Source organism: Monodon monoceros, unplaced genomic scaffold (genome assembly GCF_005190385.1).
Source record: "Monodon monoceros isolate NGI ecotype Baffin Bay Population unplaced genomic scaffold, NGI_Narwhal_1 Super_Scaffold_5, whole genome shotgun sequence".
Taxonomy (NCBI): domain Eukaryota; kingdom Metazoa; phylum Chordata; class Mammalia; order Artiodactyla; family Monodontidae; genus Monodon; species Monodon monoceros.
The window spans coordinates 95,543,236-95,567,038 of NW_021703782.1; the positions used below are offsets into that span (position 1 = coordinate 95,543,236).

Below are 23,803 nucleotides of genomic sequence, written 5' to 3' on the forward strand. Positions count from 1 at the left end.
GACATAGGGACCCTGCAGAAATCATTTTGATGAAGATGGCGGGAGTGGCCACAACCCGTGTGTTTCCAAAGTACCAATGACAGCATCTAGTATTAGTGCTGAAATGACTTTGTGTGGCCACAGCTCTGAGATGTCTTCACAAGAGCAGTCCTGGGGGCTAATCCTGAGCTTGGAATCAGGCTTCAGAACACTCTCCAACCCTCCTAGGGAGACTTCCATAAGTATCCAATATGCTGTGAATAGATTTTGCTTGTTTGCTTGTTTTGCTTAAGTTAGGCAAAGTTGGTTTCTGTTGATCGTCACTTAGAATCCCTACTGAAGATTGTTGTCGTAAGATGCTATGAGGTTTAGCCCCATTCCTAGCAAGTTGCACACTAACCATTACTTCCGTGTGTGTTGAGGTGGGGGGGTGACTGTCAGCCACAACCACCATGTATGGATACCCACCAGGTGGCATGCCTTATGTCATGCACCTTTGTTTAATGTGAGCCTATGTGAGGTCTCTTATGTCCAGATGAGGGATCTGAGACCTACTAGGATGCCTGAATTTGCCCGAGGTCACACGGTTCATAGAGCTATGATCCCATCTCCAGACGGAGAGCCTCAGCATTTTCTACTCTGCAACTCTGCCTCCCCAGCTGAATGATTCCCTTCCATCCTTCCTTCCATGTTTTCTTCGTCCCTTCCTTTGCTTCTTTTTTATTTTTTTGTCACCGACCATTTAGTCGGGCTAATGTTTTCCCTGGCTTTGGTAACACCAGTGTGAGGGTGGGTGACAGATTTATGGTGGCATTCTCATTCACTTCGCAGGAGCCCACACATCCGGAAGTATTCCCAAGGTGCCAATGTGTTATTATGCAACACCCTGGGACTTCCCTTTCCCACTTTCCCACCCCCAGAGCCCTCATCCCCAACACATAATAAGTTGCTTGTTAAAAGGAACACCACCCACAAGACCTCTTAGGCAATGAGGCTACATCCCCAGCAATGTGGAACTTATCTTGTCCTTTTCCCCCCTTTTTAAAATATAACATACACCAGGCCTGAAGCTTCAGTTAAAAAATGTGGTATCAGTGAAATGATAACTCCCCACACCCCATCCCAACAGGCTCTGGCTGGAGGCATTGTTCGCAGCGTTGGGAATTCTGTTTCTAAAGCACTGAGTCATAAACTACAGACAGGCTGCTGATAAAAGCTGAAGGAGGGAAGGTAATGGTCAAATTAGTCAGACAAAATGTGAAGCATCCCCAAAAGGGGTTATACTCAGTAATATATCTTGAGCGGGTGCTGGAAATGTGCTACCTTCGGAGATGGTGTTTAATCCATTACAGGAGATGCGATTGTGGGGGACTTCTCATGCTGTGTTGATTTAGCACCCTGTGTCTTTCAGGAGAGCTGGGTCCAGGTCTTAGCTCAGACTTGAGAGCCTGGGTTGCAGCTTTGCATCTCACCTCGGAGCCTCAGTTTCCCTCTTCGTGAAATGAGAGCGATCGTGCTGAGGGCCCTAAGACTTCTTTCCCTGATAGTGAGGAATCCTCCATCTGTCAGGCATCCATTTAAGGGCTTTGGGGTTTCAAATCCTGCTTGATGCTGATATATAGTTAAGAAAACAAAGCAAACGGACCCCCACGTTGTCTTTCCCAGACACACACACACATACTCCCTGCCTGTCTCTTTTTCCAGCTCCCTCCCCTCTCCCCTCCTCTCCCCCATTCCCTGCCATTAGCATTACTTTGTCTCTGGTCCGACACAGCATCTCCAGCCCTGTCCTAGAGCCAGGGCCAATAACTCAATTATGTGTGAGCAGATAAGGAGGAGGAGGGATCAATCCACTTCCCCACAAGTCACTGGGAGGGGCGGGGGTCACCGAGCCTTGTGGCCCCTCTGTCAGGCCGCCCTGGCCTGCTCCGAGCCAAGGCGAGAAAGGAAAACAAGAAGATGAATCGCCATGTCTTCTTGGTGGATGTTCTGATGAGACTTTAGAACAACAGTGACTGAAAAGGAAAACAGCATCTGGTAGGGGGAGGGGGAGTGGAAACGGAGGAAGAGTGGGCTCTGCTGGGAGTTGCGTTTATTATTATTTTTCTTTCTAACAACATGAAATCATAATAGATGATCCACCTCTCACCTTAAAAAAAAAAAATTGAAATTGAAAAAGAATAAAATAAAACTTCTCCTGGCTGCACGTAGTCCTTCAGACCTCCCTCTGTGGAAAAAATATAGTGACTTTCGCCAAAATACCTTCTTGAAATAAAGCTTCTTTTAACATGAAGACAGGTCTTTAAAAGAAGAAAAGAGAAATGTTAGTGGTAATCATGGGAGTGGTGATGAAGGTGATGATGGTGGTGATCTGTCAGCTAGCACGGGTGACATGCTTAGTACTGGCATAATGACACATTCCGTAATGATTAAGAGCATGGATTTTGGGTGAGAAGCCAGGCCCAAACCCATTTTATCTGTGCCTCAGTTTTCTCATCAGTAAAACGGGTTAGTAATAGTTCCTGCTTCTCACAGTTGTTGTGAAGGTGAAATGAGGCTCTGTAGGTAAAGCATTTTAAAACAGTGGCAACGGGCTTCCCTGGTGGCGCAGTGGTTGAGAGTCCGCCTGCCAATGCAGGGGACACGGGTTCATGCCCCGGTCCGGGAAGATCCCACATGCCGCGGAGCGGCTGGACCCATGAGCCACGGCCACTGAGCCTGCGCGTCCGGAGCCTGTGCTCCGCAACGGGAGAGGCCACAACAGTGAGAGGCCCACGTAGTGCAAAAAAACAAAACAAAAAAAAAACAGTGGCACCTAGCAGGTGTTATATATGTGTTTGCTAATGATGTGATTATTATTGTTATTAATATCATTAATTTGAAAGCTATATCAATCTTCCCAGGAACCCTATGAGATAAATAATGTTATTATCCCAGGAGTGTAGAGGAACGCAAATGAGGTTCAGAGAGGTTAAATAATTTGCCTAAGGTCACACAGCTAGAAAAAGCAGAGATGGGATTCACAGTACCTAGGCAAAGTCTGCGCACTTAACCATGAAGTTATTTCACTTATCAGGCACCCAACTGTACCAACTTCTTTGCTTAGAACCCTTTCTTCAAATGATTCCATTTACCCTTCCAGCAGCTCCATTTGGTCAGAATAAGAAATGCCCGTTTTGCTGCTGAGGAAACTGGGACACTGAGGTGAATTGCCCTAACTCATACGGGCAAGAGGCTCAGAGGAGGAGACCTTACATCCCGTCTGCCTGCTTCTAAAGACCGTGTCCAGTACCCAGAGGAACCCTCCCCAAAGCAGTAGATAGCCTCTTTTTCACTATTTCTGCTTTGTTGCCATTGACACAGCAGGAGACAAAAGTGAATGCATATATCCTTCCTGTGCCTTTTCATGAGTCATGAAGACGACAATTTTCAGCTATTATCCCCCTATGAGCATTCCGCTGCCCAAAGCCCATGCCCTTGACATTGCGCCATTCCGTGTTTTGGGTTGTATTTTTGTTTTTAAGAGCTCACCCTCCATTGAATATGGCCACACTGTTTTTTAGCCTAGGAGGAGTTTGACACTTTGTCCCGTTGTCATGGCAATGTGTTGGCGACAGAGGAGCCTGAGTTCAAAGGTCTATTGGCCACTCACTGAGTCTCAGTCTTCTCTTCTGGGAAACAGGCATAATCACAACGCAGTTATGTTTAGAGAAAGATGGAAATAGCGCCTATAGAGTGTCTAGCACAATACCTGGCAGTTAGTAGACATTTCTGCTATCTTCCCCTTCCTCACTTCCCATCTCAGTTGGGGATGCAGAGGCCTCCTGTCCATCTCCGGGAAAAATGGTCCTGAGCTACATCTTGCCATCATGAGAAGTGGCTGAGGCCCCTTGATCTCAGTCTCCCCAGCTGTAACGTGATGGGGGTGAGCTAGATGAGCTCCCCCAGGCCCTTCCAGCCCCGACTTCCAGAATTTAAATCCCAGGTCGTTATTGTTTTTAAACTGTGCATTTTAAAAGAAATGAGGGCTTGGGGAGGAGAAAGGAATTCCTTTAACCCGGAGGGTCAGAGGGGGTCACCGAGGGGACAAAGACGCAGGGAAGGGAGGTGATGGGGCGGAAGGCTGCTGTGCAGGGTGGGCCCAAAGATCTGCAGTCCTCAACCGGGAGGTCTGATGGACGCATTCAAACACCCTTGAGTCAGCACCAGTTAGGATCAAGCCTGCCATCCAGCCTCAGACCACGGCTTACCACCTCCTTTAGAAGCCCGGGAGGCCTACCCCACAGAGAGGCCATTCAGGAATGAAAAGAAACAGGATGGCCTCAGATGCCAGAAGGGAGGAATCCTCGCCCTTCGTCTGGGTTGGCCTCCTGACTCCCAGGGAGGGGTCAGGCTCAGGAGGGCCCGGAGCTTTCCTGAATTCAAGGAATCAAGACCAAACTTTGATGTGCGCATTTGAAACGCAGCCTCCAAGGCAGGTGAATCTGGGTAGCCAAGAACCAGGGCTTCTTTGTGGCATTTAAAGTGACCGGAAATCCACCTGCCCATTCAGGTGCCTTGATGCGCATCTGTGCAGTCAGGACCCAGGTAGCCCAGGAGAGGGGAGAGGCCTGGGGGGCAGGGGCCTTTCCTAGATCCTGACTCTCTGCTCTTTCTTGGGGACCGTGGCGGCTTGGAAGAGACATTCAATATTCATGAGCTGTGATCTCCGCTTGAAGGGAGTGCCCTGGGGGAAATTGAAATATTAAGCAAGTGAGGGATGTAGGCCTAATTGATCCTCCTTTTCTTTTTTTGGACAGAGAAGTAATGTGCTTAAAATAAAATGATGGATGGGCAGTCAGGACCCTGTGAAAGCCCACTGCTGTGGTTTGCAGGATAAAGCGGCTGTGTGCTCTAACATATGCCATCAGAACCAGCCAGAGGGTGGGGCAGATTGGCTGCTGGGTCACGTCATGCCATTTATTCACACGTTTATTGATGGCTGTGTGCAGTGTGCCAAGCACTGTGCTAGTTGCAGGGGAAATGGCAGTGAACAAGGAAGGCCAGGGAGGCCAAGGAAATGACACTAATGATTATTTAAATGTAATTGTTGGAAATGCCACTGAGTGGAAATACATGTGGGTTTGTAAGTGAGGGACTTCCTCACGTCAAAGGGCTAGGAGAGGCCTCCTTGGAGACAAGACATTCAAGCTGAGACTTGAAGGTTGAATAGGAAGTGGACAAATTAGGGTGATGGAGTGAGGATTGCAAGAAGTTCAGACTGTTAAATCCTCGAGGCAGGAAAGAGCTTTTGAGGGGGTCAGAGAAAGCCATCATGGCTGGATGGTAGTGAGGGAGGGGAGAGAAGAGGCTGGATGCTGCAGGCTGTACTCCTCCGGTCCCTGAGGACCCCAAGGAGGCTGCTGCTTCCGGCATGAAAGGAGGAGAAGGCACGTCCTCTGTGTGCAGTCTGTACTTGCAGCCACGCCCCTGTACTGGGCACAGGAGGCAAACGCATGCTTGCCTAGATCAGGGGTCAGAAAACTACTGCCCGTGGCCAAACCCCAGGTGCTGCCTATTTGGGTAGATTGGGTTTGACTGAAACACAACTGTGCCCCTTGGTTTAGATATTTGCTACTAAAGAGACAGAGTTGGGTAGTTCCTAGAGACCCTGTATGGTCCACAAAGCCAAAATATTTACTGTCTGGCCTCCTACAGGAAAAGTTGCTGACCAACTGCTGGCATAGATGGATGAGTCTGTAGGTGGGTGAAAGAATAGCCAATTAGGGAGGTCAAGGCAGATGAGAGACAGAGAGGTGAGAATATCACCTCATCCATCTCGCCCCTCAGCCTGTAGCAGCATAGCCGTAATTATATTCACTCCCCACATTTTTTGTGTACACGTCAATTTCCCTCACCCTTGAAAGAAGTCATCCTGCCTATCCCTGTGTTCCCAGCATCCAGCTAGAGCCAGGCATTGTCTGATGCACTGAATCAAATGATACTTCAAAGCAGAAAAGAGTGGCTAGAGGAGCCCAGGCAGCTTACTGCCTAAAGCTTCAGACGGTGGCCTGGATCCTCCCTGGGCTGTAGAAAGGGGCACGTTCATGTTTATTAAGAACCCACTACGTTGTCTCATTTCAAACCCACAGCATCCCTGACAACCAGGCATTCTCATCACCGCTTTCCAGATGACACAGCAGAGTCCCCAGTGTTTAAGTGACTTTTGAGAAAGTGACCTCCATTCAGTAAATGTTTATTGAGCTGGAAAACCAACACAAGAGGACACAAACTTTTGCAAGTGTCACATCCCATGCCAGCAGTGTGCCACACACAGTGCTCTCCTCTCTCATCTTTCAATCTTCTCGGGGCTGCTGGAAGGCAGGGATTATTACTCCCATTTTACACAAAAAGAAACTGAGGCTCAGGGAGATGAAATGCTTCTTTAAAGCAGGTGATTATTAAGTGGCAGAGCTGGGATCTGAACCAAGGACTGCCCAACTTCAAAACTAGAGGAGCCAGTGCCCTCCTCCAAAATACCAGAGCTTCTGAACCAGTAGAAGTGATGACATATGGATATGTGTTTCCAGTCCTATTCCATCTCTTCATCTCAAACAATAGTCATAACAGTAGAAATTGCTCGTTATGAATTTAATGCTTTTCCTCTGTTAACTCCTTTGACTAATTGTGTTGATCCTGTAGATAAGGAAAAAGCAGAGAGATGTTAAGTAATTAACCAAGGCTCCCAGTAAGGGATTCCAGCCCTGGAAGTCTGGCTCTTAAACCCTCAGGTTGTAAGACGGGAATAAAGACACAGACCTACTAGAGCATGGACTTGAGGATATGGGGAGGGGGAAGGGTAAGCTGTGACAAAGTGAGAGAGTGGCATGGACATATATACACTACCAAACGTAAGGTAGATAGCTAGTGGGAAGCAGCCGCATAGAACAGGGAGATCAGCTCGGTGCTCTGGGACCACCTAGAGGGGTGGGATAGGGAGGGTGGGAGGGAGGGAGACGCCAGAGGGAAGAGATATGGGAACATATGTGTATGTATAACTGATTCACTTTGTTAAAAGCAGAAACTAACACACCATTGTAAAGCAATTATACTCCAATAAAGATGTTAAAAAATAATAATAAATAAATAAATTACACACACACACACACACACACACACACACACACACACACAAAACCCTCAGGTTGAACCACTAATTTATGCTACCTCTTCATCATTAAGATTATCTAATAAAAATGTGTACTCTCAAGAGCTGAAGAGCATACCAGCAAACAGATAATGAGAAGGGGAAACAATGCAAGGTGCAAAAGGAATTTCACGTGACAAAAGGATCCGGGGTCCCTTTAAGAAACGCATCTGAAGTGTTTGTTTACAGATCATTAACTCCTCAACAGAGGAAGAACTAAAAGCGATTTTTTTCTTGGCTGCTCCTGATTAAGTACCAAGGAGAAATTAAGATAAAGAAAATCTGAAATTATAATAATTTTTAAGGGACTGGATTTTTAATTTGCCGGGAAGAAAGATAAAATATTCCACACCCAGTGTCTGCAGCTCCCCTTACAAACTCTAGGGTTGCCTCCTCTGGCCTCGAGGCAACAGCCTCAGGGGTCCTGGAAAGACAGCTGGAAGCAAATGTGATCCATCTCACACTAGTGTTTGTCTCTGTTAAGCTCCTGCTGCATACAGAGCTATGTACTAGGCAGGGTGCGGATGGGAGTGACAATTGGCCTAAGAAGAAGTCCTTCATTGGAGGACTCCAGAGGGCAGTGGTCCTTAAAGATGTGCAGGGATCGGTGTGAGGGGGCCCCAGAAGGAGTGGGAAAACCCCTGGTTGGGGGTGGTGAGTCTGTGAAAGCTTCCTGGACAGCTGGGCTCAGTAAGATCAGGTGCAGGGTCTCTGCTGATAAAAATAAAGGTCCAGAATGCGGGTCCTTCTGCAGCACTGTGAGTAGACCAGTTGACCTGACGCAGCGGCACAGGGGACTGCTTCTAGCTCCAGGCTTGGTCCCCAAGCATCTTTTGCCAGCTGTGGAGTGGGAGCACATATTTGTTGAGCACCTCTTGTGTGTCAGGTTCACGCTAAGGCAGTGAGGATGCCAGATCTGCTGGGCTTGGGACAGATCCTGTTCTTCAGAAAGTGATCAATATATATATCGATTCTTATGGTTATTAAAAATAATAATCTAGTTCTTACAAGTAGAGAACACCCCGTCCCTGGAAGAGATCAAGCAGAAAGTTCAGAACCGTCACTCAGGGAGGCCATGAAGGGGCGTCCGTTAAGCAGCATGATTAAACAGACATACTCCGGTATTTTTCCCCCCTTAACTTACCTGGTTCTTTCTTGAACCTAACTTCCAAGGCCTCTGAAATGTTACCTTCTTCCAGTTTTCCTTAACCTCTCTGGCCATCCCTGCACAGACATGTTCTGCCTACCTTTTAAATATTCTTTCTCCAAAGTTCCATGATGAGCTCACTACCCCTTCTACACACCCTCTCCCTGACCCCGTCATTCAAAACCAAAGACTCCACCTTCTCTGTCTGAAGTCTGAGGCCTTTTTCCTGACCTATTATGGACTTGTATATCGAATGATTCTATCTGATGCCCTGCAGGCACTCAAACCCAGCACATCTGATACAAGGCTTGCCATTTTCTCCCCAGACCTGCTGCAACTCCTGTTTCTCTCAATCTCAACTGCTGATGCCACTAGGCAGCCAGACATTTGAACTAGAAGCTTGGGAAACCTCCGTCACTCTTCCCTCTCTGTCATTTCCCACATCCAAACAGTCGCCATTCTGCCCATTTTACTTGGAACACTTTTTCCCCCCAAATCAGTCCTGCTTCTCTCTCCCTACCTGAGTCCCCCAACTCCCCTCACTTGAGCTCCTGCCTGGACTACTGTACGAGAACTCGAACAGGTTCCTGCCTCCCCATCTTTGCTTGCACCAATCTGTCCTCCAGTGTAATGAGAGCAAGCGTCCTAAAATGCAAATGTCGTTCTGTCCACCTCCTTTTAAAAGCATCAGGTGGCTCTGCGTTGCCCTTGAGATAAGTCTCAATTCCTTACTGTGGCATTCAGCAACTTCTGTGCTTTGCACCTACCATCCTGTTTCCAGCTTCCTCTCACTTGCTCAGAGAGGCCCCCCCACCCCAACCTGGAATGTATGCCCCACCCCCATTCCTCCTCCCAGAGACTTAGCCCAGGAGTTGCCTCCTAAGGGAAGCCTTCTCAAATCTGGGTAAGATTGGGTCGGTGGGGGTGGGGGGGCCCCTCCTCTGTGATCCTGCAGCATCTCCTACCTCGGAGCAAACTACCGTGCAGTCAGTAATTTACTTGCCTCTCTTAGTAGCCCCTGAGCTCCTGGAGTGCTGAGCCCCAGTTTAATTCATCCGACTTCTCGGGATTCAGTCCAGGACCTGGCACATAATTTGCAGCTCAGTAAATATAGAATAAATGAGTGAAAGAAGGATATATTTCTTAAGAGACAATTTTATTCTTCAGGCAACAAAGTGTGGTAGAGCTTTGTTGGTCTTTAGAGTCAAACAAACCTCAGTTGGACTCACAGTCTTTCCACTTTCTAGCTGTCATCTCGGGCCAGACGTCTCAGTTTGAGTAGCTCAGTATGGTGGTTCTGTGCCCAGGCTCTGGAGCTTGGTTGCTTGGTTCAAATCCCAGCTGTGCCACAAAAAGGGGTGTGGGCTACTTTAGTTTCCTCATCTATAAAACTGCAGTATTACCATATTGATATGCTACAGAGCTAGAAAGCACCCTAGGAGTGTTTGCCATTAATGCTCTTTGAGCTTTATTTTACTTTCCTGCAAAGCAGAGACAGCTGGAATGGTCAGTCACTCCTTCTCTATCTCACAATACCACCCATGGTCCTAACTCTGACAAGGTCCACACGTTTTAGAACATTAGCAGAAGCGGCAGGCAGTACCAGTGGCTTGGGTGAACTCTGTGATAACCCCCAAATCGAACTGCTTTTCAAAACCAAGTCCCAGTTTCTGCTGGCTTCCTTTCTGGGCGGGAGCCTAATTAACTAGTAGCTGGAAAGAACTGCAGGTAGGCCACCCCCCAGGCAGAGAATTCAAAGGGAAGTGGAGAACTGTGTAAATAACACTGCTTTAAGGGGCATTTAAGCCAATGGTCTTTGTTAAGGAAATTGATGGCTTTGTAAGTACTGCCTCTGAAGGGAGTACTTGAGTTGACGGTCCCTCATCTCCCCTCATAAATTCCCTAATGGACTGTGGGCCCAGAGGCTGGGCCCGCGCCTGTTCGATCCCTTGCCAACAAAAACTCAGATTCCCCTTGAAAAAAAAAAATTAAAGGTTTAACCAAAACATGAGTTACTGAGCCCGTGCAATTTAACTGGCACAAGGTAGCCGAGACAGATTGTTTCCTTTAGGGAAGGGAGACTCCTGATTCTTCACAGAATTTTTTTTCATGCTAGATGCCCGTGCTAGGCATTTTCTATACCGCTTCTCATTTTCATCCCCCAAACGTCTGGGAAGAGTCATTATTTCACCAATTGCCAAAGAAGAAACTGGGGCTCAGATGAAGTGCGCTGCTCATCAACACCCGGCTAATTAGTGAAGAGCAGGGATGTGCCCGCAGCTCCATCAGACCCCTGAGCCCCCAAGTACCACAAAATCGCAGGGCATCTCAGCGAGAATCAGATCAGCTTGTCTCATTAGCTCCTCCTCAGCCTCCACATCCACACAAAAGACATGAACTGGGCAGCAGGGGTGGACGGGAGGGTATGGATTTTGGAATCACAGTAGTCAGGGTTTGATTCCTGAAACCTTAGGTAATGCCTTACCCTCGTTACACATCAATTTCCTTGTCTGTTAAATGAGGATAATAATAGCGCCAAATACATAGGACTCTTCTAGGATTAAATGACATTACATATTTAAAAACATTTAACATCGTGCATGGCACGGACCAGGTCATCCATTCATTCACTTAGCAAATACCCTTATTGCATGGTAGCTATCATTTTTGTTTGTTTGTTTTTAATTGAAGTATAGTTGATTGATAATGTGTTAATTTCTGCTGTACAGCAAAGTGATTCATATATATATTTTTTTTACTTGTATTCTTCTCCATTATGGTTTATCACAGGATATTGAATATAGTTCCCTGTGCTATACAGTAGGACCTTGTTTATCCATTCTATATATAATAGCTTACATCTGCATGGTAGCTATCATTTTAAGTAGAGAAGAAGTACAGTAGAGGTAGGCTTCTGCTGGAAGATAAAGAGAGGGTTAAGTAGCCTCTCCTGAGTGAATTGCTAGAGGGATTTTCCAGAGTAGTGTCTGGTTAAATATGGATAAAGGATGAACGGAGACTAGTCATAGGAAAAGCAGGGTTGTGAATCCGGGGGGAGCTTCCGCACAGGTGGGGAGGTGAGAGGGAACATGGTCCGTTCAGCCTGCCTGGAGCTGAAATTAGATTACATTAGAAAGAAAGCTGCAGAAGCAGGCAAGGACCAGATTACGCCTTGTTAATTGTCATCAAGCCTCTGTCAGAAAATGCTGAATGAAAAACTCAGTACCTTCTGAGGTAGCCAATTTCATTTTCAGGGCAACTGTAGTTCGTTAGAAGAGTTTTTTGCTGTGTCCCCTCGGAGCCTTCTCTCCTTCAGGTTAAGCAACTCCATACCTCTATGAGCATTGCTTAGTGATGGCTCCTACCTTGGGCCCCATCCTCTGACCATATCCTAGTTCATCGGTGGCCCAGAACTGATCTGTCCAGCCATCTCTAGGATCAGAGGGGGCTTCTCTGACCTCTGGTCTAGGATCGACTGTCTTCTCAGTAACGTAATCTGCAATCTCACATTCTTGTTTGGGCCAACACCTTCTCCAGTTGGTAGAAACTGATCTCAGAGAGACTGCTACTCTTTGGAACTTTTTTTGAGCATGAATAGTTATGCTGACCCTTATCTGTCATCTCTGATGAAAAGCAACAGTGGTTTTGATTGATATTTTCAAATATTCCAGGTTAACTCTTAAGATTTAGAACCAATTCCCCTTCTTTTCTATCTTTCTTTCTCCTTCTCTCTCTTCCATCTTTCCTTCCTTCTTTCCTCTCTTCTTTCCTTATTGGGAGGAAAGGGAGAGACATATACACACATTTCTATAAAAAACAAAAAAATACAGTTCAATAATACAAACCAAACATATAGATTCAAATTAACATAAAATCTTCTCCAGGAACAGAAGAGTGGCCTACCCCATCATGCAAGATAAAGAAAACTTACCTCAGTGCACTTCTGCCTCTTGACCGGGCTTCTGCTCTTTAGAGCACTGCAGCATGTGTTGTAACTTGGAGAATAAGGAAACTGTGGCTTGAAGGCCTCATCTTTTTGGTCTTATCTTAACCATCTGGCAGGAGGACAGTCTTCAAGGCTGGCCAAACCGACCAGGGCTCAGGGTGAGAGGGATCCGCTTTGACACTCCAGTTTCTTGCGTGGGAACCCCACCAAGAACCCAGCACACTGTGGTCACGTTAGTCACTACAGTTATGCCAGACCGGGGTGACTGGCTTGGTTTTCATGTGGTGCCTTTGATTCCTTGGCTACTGGTAACATAGCATCCACTTGTCCAAAATTCTGTCTTCTCTGACATCTTGAGGATGCCTTAACAGACCGGCGGGCTGCTTGTTTTGCAGGATTGAAGAATAGGTATGCATATGTGCATAGACTGACTTTTATTTGAATGCACTGTTTTGCTTAATGCTCACATACATGGATTTCTCACAGACCAATTTCTGTTTAATATTGCATATTCCCAATATTTATAGAATGAGGATTAATTAGCCAATCCAACTCTTGGCCCATGACAATGAACTGTGCAGCATCCAGCGAGTTACTTAACCTTTCTGAAACTCTGAAACTTTCACTTGCTGTATTTGCAAAAGGAAGCATGTAGGCTAGATAATTTCTAAAGACTTTTTTTTTTTTTTTTGCGGTACGCGGGCCTCTCACCGCTGTGGCCTCCCCCGCCGCGGAGCACAGGCTCCGGACGCGCAGGCTCAGCGGCCTTGCCTCACGGGCCCAGCCGCTCCGCGTCATGTGGGACCTTCCCGGACCGGGGCATGAACCCGCGTCCCCTGCATCCGCAGGCGGACTCTCAACCACTGCGCCACCAGGGAAGCCCCTCTAAAGACCTTTGCAGTGCTAAACCTTTATTCATTCATTCATTCATTCAGCACATATTTCCTGACTGTCTTCTATGTTCTGGGATTGGAATGCAGTAGTGGGCAAAACAGCCTGTTTCTGCTCTCTTGGAGCTGCCATTTTGCTTTAGAGAGAATGCAATGATCAAGGAGACTTTGAAGAAGCAATATAATGCTATGTAGAAAATAAAATAGACTAGTAGAGTAGAGAGAGACTGGAGTGAAGTTAGCATGGTTAGAGAAGGCCTCATTAGGCAGGTGATAACCGAGCTGAGACTGACTCAGTGAATTGGAAAGCCCATGTGATGATTTGAGAGATGAGTTCTAGATTGTACCTGTGATCATAAAATGTAGAACAACAACATGCGTGAGCGTTTTCCATAACACTCTTTTATCTGATCATTACAACCACTTTCTCTAATGGGTAGGAAAAGTGATATTGTCATTTTCTTTTAATAGACAAAAAGAATGAACCCCACAATGATGATGTATGTTGCCCAGCACCAAACATAATCTGGTGACAAAGCTGAGCTTCACATGTTGATTTCGGTCCCTTGTTCCATCTGCTTTTTATCATGTCCTCTTCTACATTCTTCGGAGAGTTCTTCTGTACCCTTCTCTGTTTTAATTTGGCTGAACCCATTTCCCCATCTTCAGACTTAAAAAAGGATTTAATGATTAAAGGAAAGGTACAAAAATCAAGAAGCAAATACATTTTATTGTTTTTTTAATTAATTTATTTTATTTATTTATTTTTGTCTGCGTTGCGTCTTCGTTGCTGCGCGCGGGCTTTCTCTAGTTGCGGCGAGCGGGGGCTACTCTTCGTTGTGGTGCACGGGCTTCTCGTTGCGGTGGCTTCTCTTGTTGTAGAGCTCGGGCACTAGGTGCGCGGGCTTCAGGAGTTGTGGCACGTGGGCTCAGCAGTTGTGGCTCGCGGGCTCTAGAGCGCAGGCTCAGTTGTTGCAGCACACAGGTTTAGTTGCTCCGAGGTATGTGGGATCTTCCCGGATCAGGGCTCGAACCCATGTCCCCTGTGTTGGCAGGCGGATTCTGAGCCACTGCGCCATCAGAGAAGCCTGCAAATACATTTTAGAATGAATCAATTGAAGGGAATCATAAAACAGTTTGATTTAACTTTCTTTTTTTACTCAAGGGGAAACTGTAGCCCAGAGAGGGAAATGACTTGGTCAAAGCTATGGGTATATTAGTGGACATTTATTTTAGACTCCAGTTCTCTCGACCAGGCTGCTGATCTTGAGGAAGTGTCCCATTCTTTCTCCCTCCCTTCCTCCCTCCCTCCCTCCCTCCCTTCTTTCCTTCCTTCCTTCCTTCCTTCCTTTCTTCCCTTCCTTTTTCTCTCTCTCTCTCTCTCTGTTTGGTGTGGACTGCTGAGATCACATTAAAACCACTGATACTCCATTTGTAGTTTGCTATCTTTTATCACCTTTTTTTTTAACCATTTTTTGCCGACTTTCTGCATATGAATGTTTCAGATTATTCTTCTGCATTTATTATTAGCTTATATCATGCAAAACAAATCTCATTTTGTTACTTCCTGCTCATACTTTTAAAGGCCTTTGGGTCCTAGGTATCACCCTTCCTCCTGTCCATGCTTAGAATGCCTGTTTCATGGCCACTGTGTCATTCACTGCGGTACTGAATTTTACCCCTCTTTCACATTATGAGATCGCACTGGCAACCAAAGTAGACCCAGCTGAAAATCATTCAGGGCTTTGAACATTCTGCACATTGGATGTATTGTCATTTATTAGGATCACTATCTTTGCTTACAATCTTTTTAGGCCATTCAAAAAACTATACTAAATTCAAGGTGATGTAAATGTATCTTCAAGTTTCAATTCATAAGGCCATCAAATATCTTTATTACATTTCAGTCTAGTGTGCACCGCCTTTTCTCTCCAGATATTCCATTTCTTTGCAGATTCAGTCAAGAAAGAAAATAAAACAATATGTAGGACAGATGGTGAGATGTCTTATGGGAAAAAAATAACATGGGGTGCTTTATATAGAATTGGATTTTCCTCCTCAGTATGTGCTAGGATTTATAATATGATATTATAATTAATATTTTCATTAAAATCTTTCTACAGTACAATCTACTGAAACAGATTCAAATCAGGTTTGAGACTTCTTCAATACAATCAATAACAGAGGTTCTGAAACTCGAAAGAACTTTGTTAATTCATCATTTACTGAGTACCTGCTATGAGACTGGCATTGTCTTAAGAATTAGGGGGTGCAAATAGAAGTGTGATTGGGGCCAGCCCAGAAATATCTTACAATCCAAGAGCTATACACAGTCACTCATTCATTCATTCATATGTTCATTTATTCTTTTTTTTTTTGGCCACATTGTGCTGCATGAGGGATCTTAGTTCCCTGCCTGGGGATCGAACCCACGCCCCCTGTAGTGGAAGTGCGGAGTCTTAACCGCTGGACCGCCAGGGAAGTCCCTCATTCATTTATTCTTCAATATCAATTACATAATATGGAGAGGCAGTTTTCTTGATCCTAAAGAAAGGGGTACATTTTGAGATAAGCTTCCGTGAAACTTATGTCACCTAGAAGGAGGAGAACAATAATAAATATAATTTACTTTTAGATAGTGAATAATACTGTGAAGAAATAAAATAAGATTGTGTGCTACTTTCTAATGGGGATGGAAGAATAAGATGTGAGCTTACTGTAAGTAGCCAGCGTTGTTTTTTGAGGAAGTAATGTTTGAGCTAAACCCTAAGTGCAGAAAAGAAGAGATTGTGAAAAAAGCCAGGGGAGAAAAAGTATTTCAGGTAAAGTAAATATCAAGTTCGAGATTTCTGGAACAATAACAAGTTTGGCTTATTTAAGGAATAGATACTTGTTGAATGGATGGATGGACGGATGAGTAAATGAATGGAAGGCAGCGAGCAAGAAGGATAATAGTAGGAGATGGTCAGATAAAGTGGGGACTTGGCTGTGATACAGTCTTTGGATTTTGTTCCGTGCGAGGAGTTTTAGGTTGGAGAGTGCCCTGATGTAGTTCATGTTGTTAAAAGAGCGCTCTAGCTGTGCTCTAGGAGGGAGGGTTCGGAGCAGACATAGAAGAGACTCTGGTGAAATAAGCATTGCCATAGTGATGGTGGCTTGGATTAGGGTGGTAGTGATGGAGCAAAAGTGGATCTTTTTGGAATATCCTGAGATAAAAGAGTCTACAGGATGGGCTCTTGGACTTTATGTGGTATTGGAGGATGAACTGAAAAAAATAGAGATGACTCAGAAGGTTTTAGTCTGGCCATTGTCAGGCAATGTTATCATTTACTAAGATGGGGAAGAAAGGACTGTGGGAAGAAACCATTACTTTTATTTTAGACAGGTTGATTGTGTTTTTTTTTTTATTCTTTTTGAAAGAGGTTTCATGTAAGTTTATGACTGGGTGATAGAATTCTTTTTTTTTTAATTTTACATCTTTATTAGAGTATAATTGCTTTACAATAGTGTGTTAGTTTCTGCTTTATAACAAAGTGAATCAGCTATACATATACATATATCCCCATATCTCCGCCCTCTTGCGTCTCCCTCCCACCCTCCCTGTCCCACCCCTCTAGGTGGTCACAGAGCACCGAGCTGATCTCCCTGTGCTGTGCGGCTGCTTCCCACTAGCTATCTGTTTTACATTTCAGACATGTTGATTTTGTGATGACTTTAAATAGATATTTAAGTAGAGATGGCATTGCAGGCAGCTGGGACTCAGAGAAGAGGTCATACCTAAAGAGATGTTTGAGTCATCGGCACATCCATACTCTAACATTTTTATTTAAACATTGGGACTGGATGAGAGACTGTATAGATAGATAAGGAAAAGAGGGCCCAAGACCTCACCCTGAAAGGTGGCAGCATTTAGCAGAGGGAAGCAGAAGACAGCAAATGAGTCTGTGTGGGAAGAGCTGAGAGCCAGAAGGGATTAGGATGGCATGGTGGTGTGGAATCCAGGAGGGGAGTACTTCAAGAGGAAAGGAATGGGCGATTTCTTCACATGTTTCAGGACTGTTGGACGTCATAGTTAGTTTTAGCAATGCTGAGGTCAATGGTGACCTTGACAAGATTGATTTCTGTGGGGTGGTGAGTTCAGAAGCTAGATGGGAGTGAACTGAAGAGTGAATTGCCGGAGAGAAAGTGGGAAATGCAAGTTTAGATAACCCTCAGTAAATTTCACTGTGAATCATGGAAAGGGAAATGTGAAGTAGAAGACAGAATGGTAAGGATATGTGAACTGAAGGAAGGCTTTAATTTTTTTTAATTTTTAAAATGTACATTGCTCACTTTTTTAATTAACAATTTTTACATAGGCAATATCCTGCTTTGCTGGTTTGGAAAAAGAGAATCGTGACTCAGGGAATAAAGGGAAATGGCTTGTGCTAGACAAGTAGTGATGCAGAAGAGTGACAGGTCAGGCTTCATGGGGCTGAAGATGCTAGAGTTAAATCTTGATGGAAGACGTGAAGGCAAGGACTACTAGCCTTTCAGGCTAAGGAAATAAGAGGGGAGTGGAGAGCTCTGAGGCGTGAGTTCTGGGAAGGAACTCTATGCTTTTAGAGTGGAGGTGTGGTTGGAAATGAGAATAGACAGGGAAGTTGGAGCTGGATTACAAAAGGACTTGAGTGCTAGATGGGGAACTCAAATTTTGCAGGAGTCAATTAGAATTTCAGACATGGTCAGATTTAATCACTCATAGGCTGCTTTATGAGAAGGTGTTGAAGTGGGGAAGACCCAAAGCCAATTATGAGAGTGTTGTAGGGGGCGAGTGGACAGAGGGGAGGCTGTCCTGAGCGTGCTTTCTGTGGGCGTGGAGCTGGAGTGATCATTTGAGACTACGTCCAGATTCACTCTTCTTTTCCTAGTGCTTTGGGTTTGCTAGATGGCGCCTGGTTGTCCCACCGAAACACAGGAAGGAATTTCTGGCCCGCTTTGGTATGTGGCCAGCCCTTGACGGAACCAGAAGCCCACTTAAACTCCTCAGATTCAGCAGACCTACTCGACATCTGAAGCTTGTTAGTGGATTCATGGTTCTTTAGAAGCCCTTCGCCACCCTGTCTTTTGTACTCTGGACAGGCTGATCTGGTGGTGAAGGTTAAGAACAAACCTTGGTTTGAATAGAACTAAGTGAGGTCAGCAATGTGGGTTTGCCTTGAAGCCTTTAAAAGATAGGCAATATAAAATCCAGATATTCTGTTCCAGAGGAAACATTTACCAGTACAGCCGCCACCCTGCCTCAAGCTTCCCCTTTGTAAGCCTTCAGGGCTTGAGCACTCCACCCAGTTTCCCCTGTTCCAAGAAGCTATTGTTTGGACACAACGATTGTACATTTTTTGGTCTCTTTTTGTTGTTGTTTGGATGAATTGTTATGCGGCATGAAGTTTGTTGTGGTTGGACCCATCCTAAACAAACAAGTGAACTTAAAAAATACTATTTTTTCTGGTGTTTAAAAAATAGAAAAAATAGTAATCGTTGGACTAAAAGAGAATATCCTAATGCCAATCCTGTTCTCTCAGCTGGAAATAGAAACAGATGCTAACTTCTCAAAAGCTGACCCATCTTCATAAACAAGAAGTTTAGAAAGATAGGTAAATCTACCCATCCTTTGGAAGGCAGGCCACTAAAACAAGTGTGTGTTCAAATTCTTTGTATCCTCCTTGAGTCCTAAACCAAATCCATCTCCTATTACTTGTAACTCTCATCTCTCCACCTGCAGGTAGTCTTATTCTTGTCTCAGTGGGCTCTTGACTTAGTAACCCCGTTAGCTTCTCAGACTTGTTATACTTCGCCCATACCAGGGGCTGTTGTGAAAAGTGAAATCAGAGATTCCCAAAAGTAGTATTGAAACTTGGTTAAAGATAACAAACCGTTTTGTTCCAGAATTATATACTGGAAACCCAATCTGGTAAGGTGGCACGGTGCAGTAGAAAAGGATTGTATTATGGGCTTAAGAACCAACGTTCTGGCAAATTTTCTTCTAAAGCCTTCGGAAAATTACTTCAACTTTGCGAACCTCAGTTTCCCCATACATAACATGAAATAATCACGTTCGGCTCCAGAATCATCATCATGATAGACCATTTATTGATCACCTGCTTTACCTGCATTTACCATTAGTCTGTAAGTTCCGTGGGATCCTCAGGATTCCAGTGGTATCACAAATTACCAAAGTTTCTAATCAAGGTAAGTTAATCAGCGTCCCCCAGTTGGGTTGAAATAGTTCCGCTGTAAGTTAATTATTTTCTTCCTCCTCAGGTTGTTGCTCCCCCCCCGCCCCCTTTTTTTTTGGTTTACTTGGTTTCTTGCTGTTTATATTGAAAATAGCCCATGCACTCTCTTCAATCATTTCTATTCTTGAAGATTCCTTAGGATCTAGGGCTGGGTAAACAAAAGTAGACATTTCTAATTAAGAAGACTTCTCCTCCACCCCCTACCTCACCCCAGTATCATCATGGTTAAGAATAAGCCCTGTTCCTTTAAGACTCGTGTCACTTTCCATCTCTAAGTCTATTATGCTGTTTGAACACACCCAGCACTTTGTTGAGGCAGTCTAAAAGGTAATCTTGTTTTCATTTTACAGATGGGGAAACTGAGGCACAGGGAGATGACATAACATGCCCATGCTTATCCAGTAATGAGGGACAGATAAGGAGCTTGAATCCAAGGCTTCTAACTTCAAGGATGAGAACTCTTAACAATAGCTCAAATGCCAGCCTTTGCTTATACTTAAAAGTAAACTTGTTTCATCTCCCTGAGACTTGGCTTCCCAAGCTTTCAAACAGGGGTGACAATCCCTGCTTATCTCAGATAGTGTCCTTCAGACATGCTTCAGGAGTGCAGAGGCCTGGCAGTTCATCCTGATGCTCCAGACAGATGGAAATTAAAAATTAAGTCATTGAGAATCGCCATCAGCTGTGTCTGTCCGGTTACAGAGTGTCCATCTGCCTTGGGCTCTTGGAGCTGAGCTCATCTCTGGCAACTGAAAGCTCAACCAGGGAAGACAGACCCGGCAGTGTCTCCCCACCAACGTCAAGTCTCCTAGCTGGTTAGAGCAGATTTCTAAGTGTCTCACTACGTGAAAGAGAGCGAATCTGAAATGAGGAGTACCCCCGTATCAGGGGAAGGTGGGGTAAGATGGAGAAATTGGACTGCCCAGTGGAATTCCACTGTAAGCTAGTCACCACTGGTGTCCCAGTTCCTTTCCCCTCACCCCGAGACCCAGTCTAAAGAAACGTTTCAAAGGGTACAGAGCCTAAACTATATTTGGAGGAGAGTATGTGCATCGAGGGTGCTGAATTTTCCTCATTCATTCATTCAACAAGTATTCGTTTTCACAGTACCCCTCCCTGTGGGATGTATTATTACCAGTGCCACCTAGCTACTACCTGAGAAGGCAGGGGGCAGGATGCTCAGCGGACGTTGGTATTGACTTCAAGCTCTTTTCTCTGAAACCTGCTCAGCTCCCAGCATAAAGCATTCAAGAAGCACCAAATAAAATGGTGTAATGAAAACAGGAAGGCTGGTTTTGTTTTATTGTTTTGTTGTTGCTGCCTTTGTTTTTCCTGGCCACACATTTGTATTCCATTCCCCACCCTCCTTTCTTCAGTCCTGGGGGCATGGGAGTAGAGTGGGAGAGAGAATTCCCCAGATGAAGGCTGGCAGATGCAGCTCAAGGGCCCCTGGGACTCTAGTAGCAAGAGAAACTGAATAGCAGAGTGCAGGGATGTTATTCAAAAAAAAGGGACTCGCAGCAGCTTTGTCAGCAGAATCTTGGGGGAGAAAACAGTTCTCTCTCTCCCCCTCCCTCACCCTTCCTCTCTTCCTCCCTCCCTCTCTCTCCCATTTCCCCCAATTTCCTATCCCTCTTCTAACCCTCCCTCTGCCTATCTATCTATATATCAACTACATACTACATATAACTGCCTATCTAAGTACATATTTACCTACCTATGTCTACCTCTGTCTCTCCTCCAGAACCTCCAGGGTCCACTGGCTCTAAGCAGACAGATAGATTGAGGTCTTCAGCATAATCAGGAAGAAATTAACCTTCACAAGAACTCAACTCTAGCCCCAGTCCCTGCCACTCTGAGGTCTCTTTGATGAGGGCATGAATCAACTTATCTTAGAGAGCAGATCATGGGTGATCTTATGATAATCTTACCCTATTTGTCTTCATATTCGAGGAAAAGAAAGGTGGCCCCAGGAGTCCGGCAACCCCGTGACCTTATCCTCAACAGGGTGTGCCTTCATTATTCTGTAGATACGGTGTGCAGGGGGAAGACCTCTCTGCTAGATATCAAAAGCCCAGGATCCTACTTCTAGCCCTACCACCAACTCTCTCTGTTGTCTGGAAGCAGATGCCTTACCTCCTATGGCTCTTAGTTTTCCATTCGATAAAATAGGTGAAGGGGCTGGGATTGTACACATCATCTCATGAAACCACTGCAACAATGCTGGATAAATATTATCTTCATTTTTTTTTTTAATGAGGGAAATGAAGTTCAGAGAGGTTAGGTTATGTAAGCCCTGTGCTGCTTGTATATGGCCGAATTCGGATTTGAACCTAGTTTTGTCTGATGCCAAAACCTATGCCCTATGCAGTTCCCTTTCTTGGGTTTCTAGAGAGTAAAGTCTGGATTGATGGCTCATCACTCTTGGATTGGGCCTGAGTTTTATTATATGTAAGTTGGCTCCATTCACCAAGAGGTTGGAGCTACTGAGAAGTGCTGAGCCTGTATTCTTTCCATGCTTGAACTGCCGGGCATGCTACTGGTCACTGGAGTCCTCAGCTGGCTCAGACTCATCCTTAAATAATTGAATTATAATGGACTGATTTATTCTGGCTCTTTTGATAGTATTTCACTATGTAAACTGTTTGCAGAAATAAACAAGGGATTTTGGAGCTTGGAAGGGGCTCGACATTCTGCTGCCCCTGAATTCAATGATTCCTTTTTCCAGATAGTCAGCATCACAGAAATCCAAGTCTTATTTCTACTTGACCCGGGCTCTTTCTATTTGGGGGAATGCTGCTTGAAAGGGTTTCAAGTGAGTACTGATTTTATACGCTGATTCAATTCAGCCACTTAGGAATAAATTGAACCCTTAGGAGAAGAGTATTTTTTCTCTTGACCATTATTTTATTTTATTTTTTTAAAGGTTTTTTTTTTTTTTTTTTTTTTGATGTGGACCATTTTTAAAGTCTCTATTGAATTTGTTACAATATTGCTTCTGTTTTAAGTTTTGGTTGTTTGGCCGCGAGGCATGTGAGATCTTAGCTCCCCGACCAGGGATCGAACCCATACCCCCTGCATGGGAAGGCAGAGTCTTAACCACTGGACCGACAGGGAAGTCCCTTGACCGTTATTTTAGAATAAAGCTCATTCCTGTCCATTTCTTATGAAAGTTGTATGGCTATCTTGAGAGGTTGTCCTGGCTGGGACAGTGATTTCCGTATTACAGATGGGAAGCCAGTGACGCTAATTGTGCAGAGTTACATAGCTAATATAAGGGGCAGAAGCCAAACCCTGGTTAGAAGTGGGGCTTCACGCCATCATTTTGGAGTAAGTAGGGGAAGGATGGCCTAGATCAAGCAGTACCCTCAGGGTGACCACATGTTCTGCGGTATTTAGATTTTCTCAGGATATGTGCGTATCGCCTGGACAGTTTTTACTAGCTTTCTCTCTCACTCTCAAAGTGCATTATTTGGATGATAAATTATAAGGTCACTCCAAAACACTGGATAGGGACTAGATTTTGAGGAGCTCACTGCCTTTTGAAGGAGCTGCTGTATGTAAACATGATGGCCACACAGTGGGATAAGTGTAAAGATGGGGATCCTTGTAAAATAGGAACCCACATAGGAGGGGGCACTTAGCTTTTCCTAGCAGAGTTGGGGAAGTATCACAGAATACCTGACATTCAAGTTATTAAAAGTTGGGCAGAGTGATCTCTTTTGGACGGCTACCTCCAGATTTCTCCTTGTGTGGTTCTATATTGCAACACCAAGAAACGTGTACTGTGTATGTCCTACTTACTTAGAAGGCATCCAGTTAATTCTGTGCTTCTCTGATCTTTGTTCTTGCAGCTAAGTGAGCATCATTGCAGCCAGCTGCAGCTTTAAATTGTCCCAAGCAGAACTCCTTGCTGGGATTTGAATTACATGGGAGCTTGAGAACTCACTTGGCCTTTAACTGAAACACCTAATATATCCAACAAGGCCCTAGAAGCCTAGCACATTAGACAGGAAGGGCTCCTGGAGTCTCAGTAGCTTCGTCCCCTTCAATGATGATTGAGCCCAGAGAGGGAAAGAGATGTGTCTAAAGGAACAGAGCAATTTAGTTACAGACCTGGGACTGAAGCCAGAGTCTCTCATGTATCAGTGCACTCTTTATGTCAAACTGTAATCCTCTTTAGAGTTAAATAAACCTCAGTTTGAGACCATGAAGTTCTGTGGTGGCAGATAACGTACCCAGAACTTGGACAGTGGAAAGCCTGAGTTTGAAACTAGGGTCTGGCATGAACGCACTGAATGACCTTGGGCAAATTATTAAAGGTATGTGGGATCTCGGTTTCCTAATCTGGAAGACTAAAATAATAATTTAAATAATAAC

The 23,803-nt window shown here is 44.9% G+C and overlaps 1 protein-coding gene across 1 annotated transcript in view; it reads left to right on the plus strand.

The window, feature by feature from the left end:
- Window positions 1–23,803, plus strand: part of PAPPA (pappalysin 1) — a 253,443-nt gene that overhangs the window by 122,309 nt on the left and 107,331 nt on the right. The gene's annotated exons all lie outside the window — the stretch shown is intronic.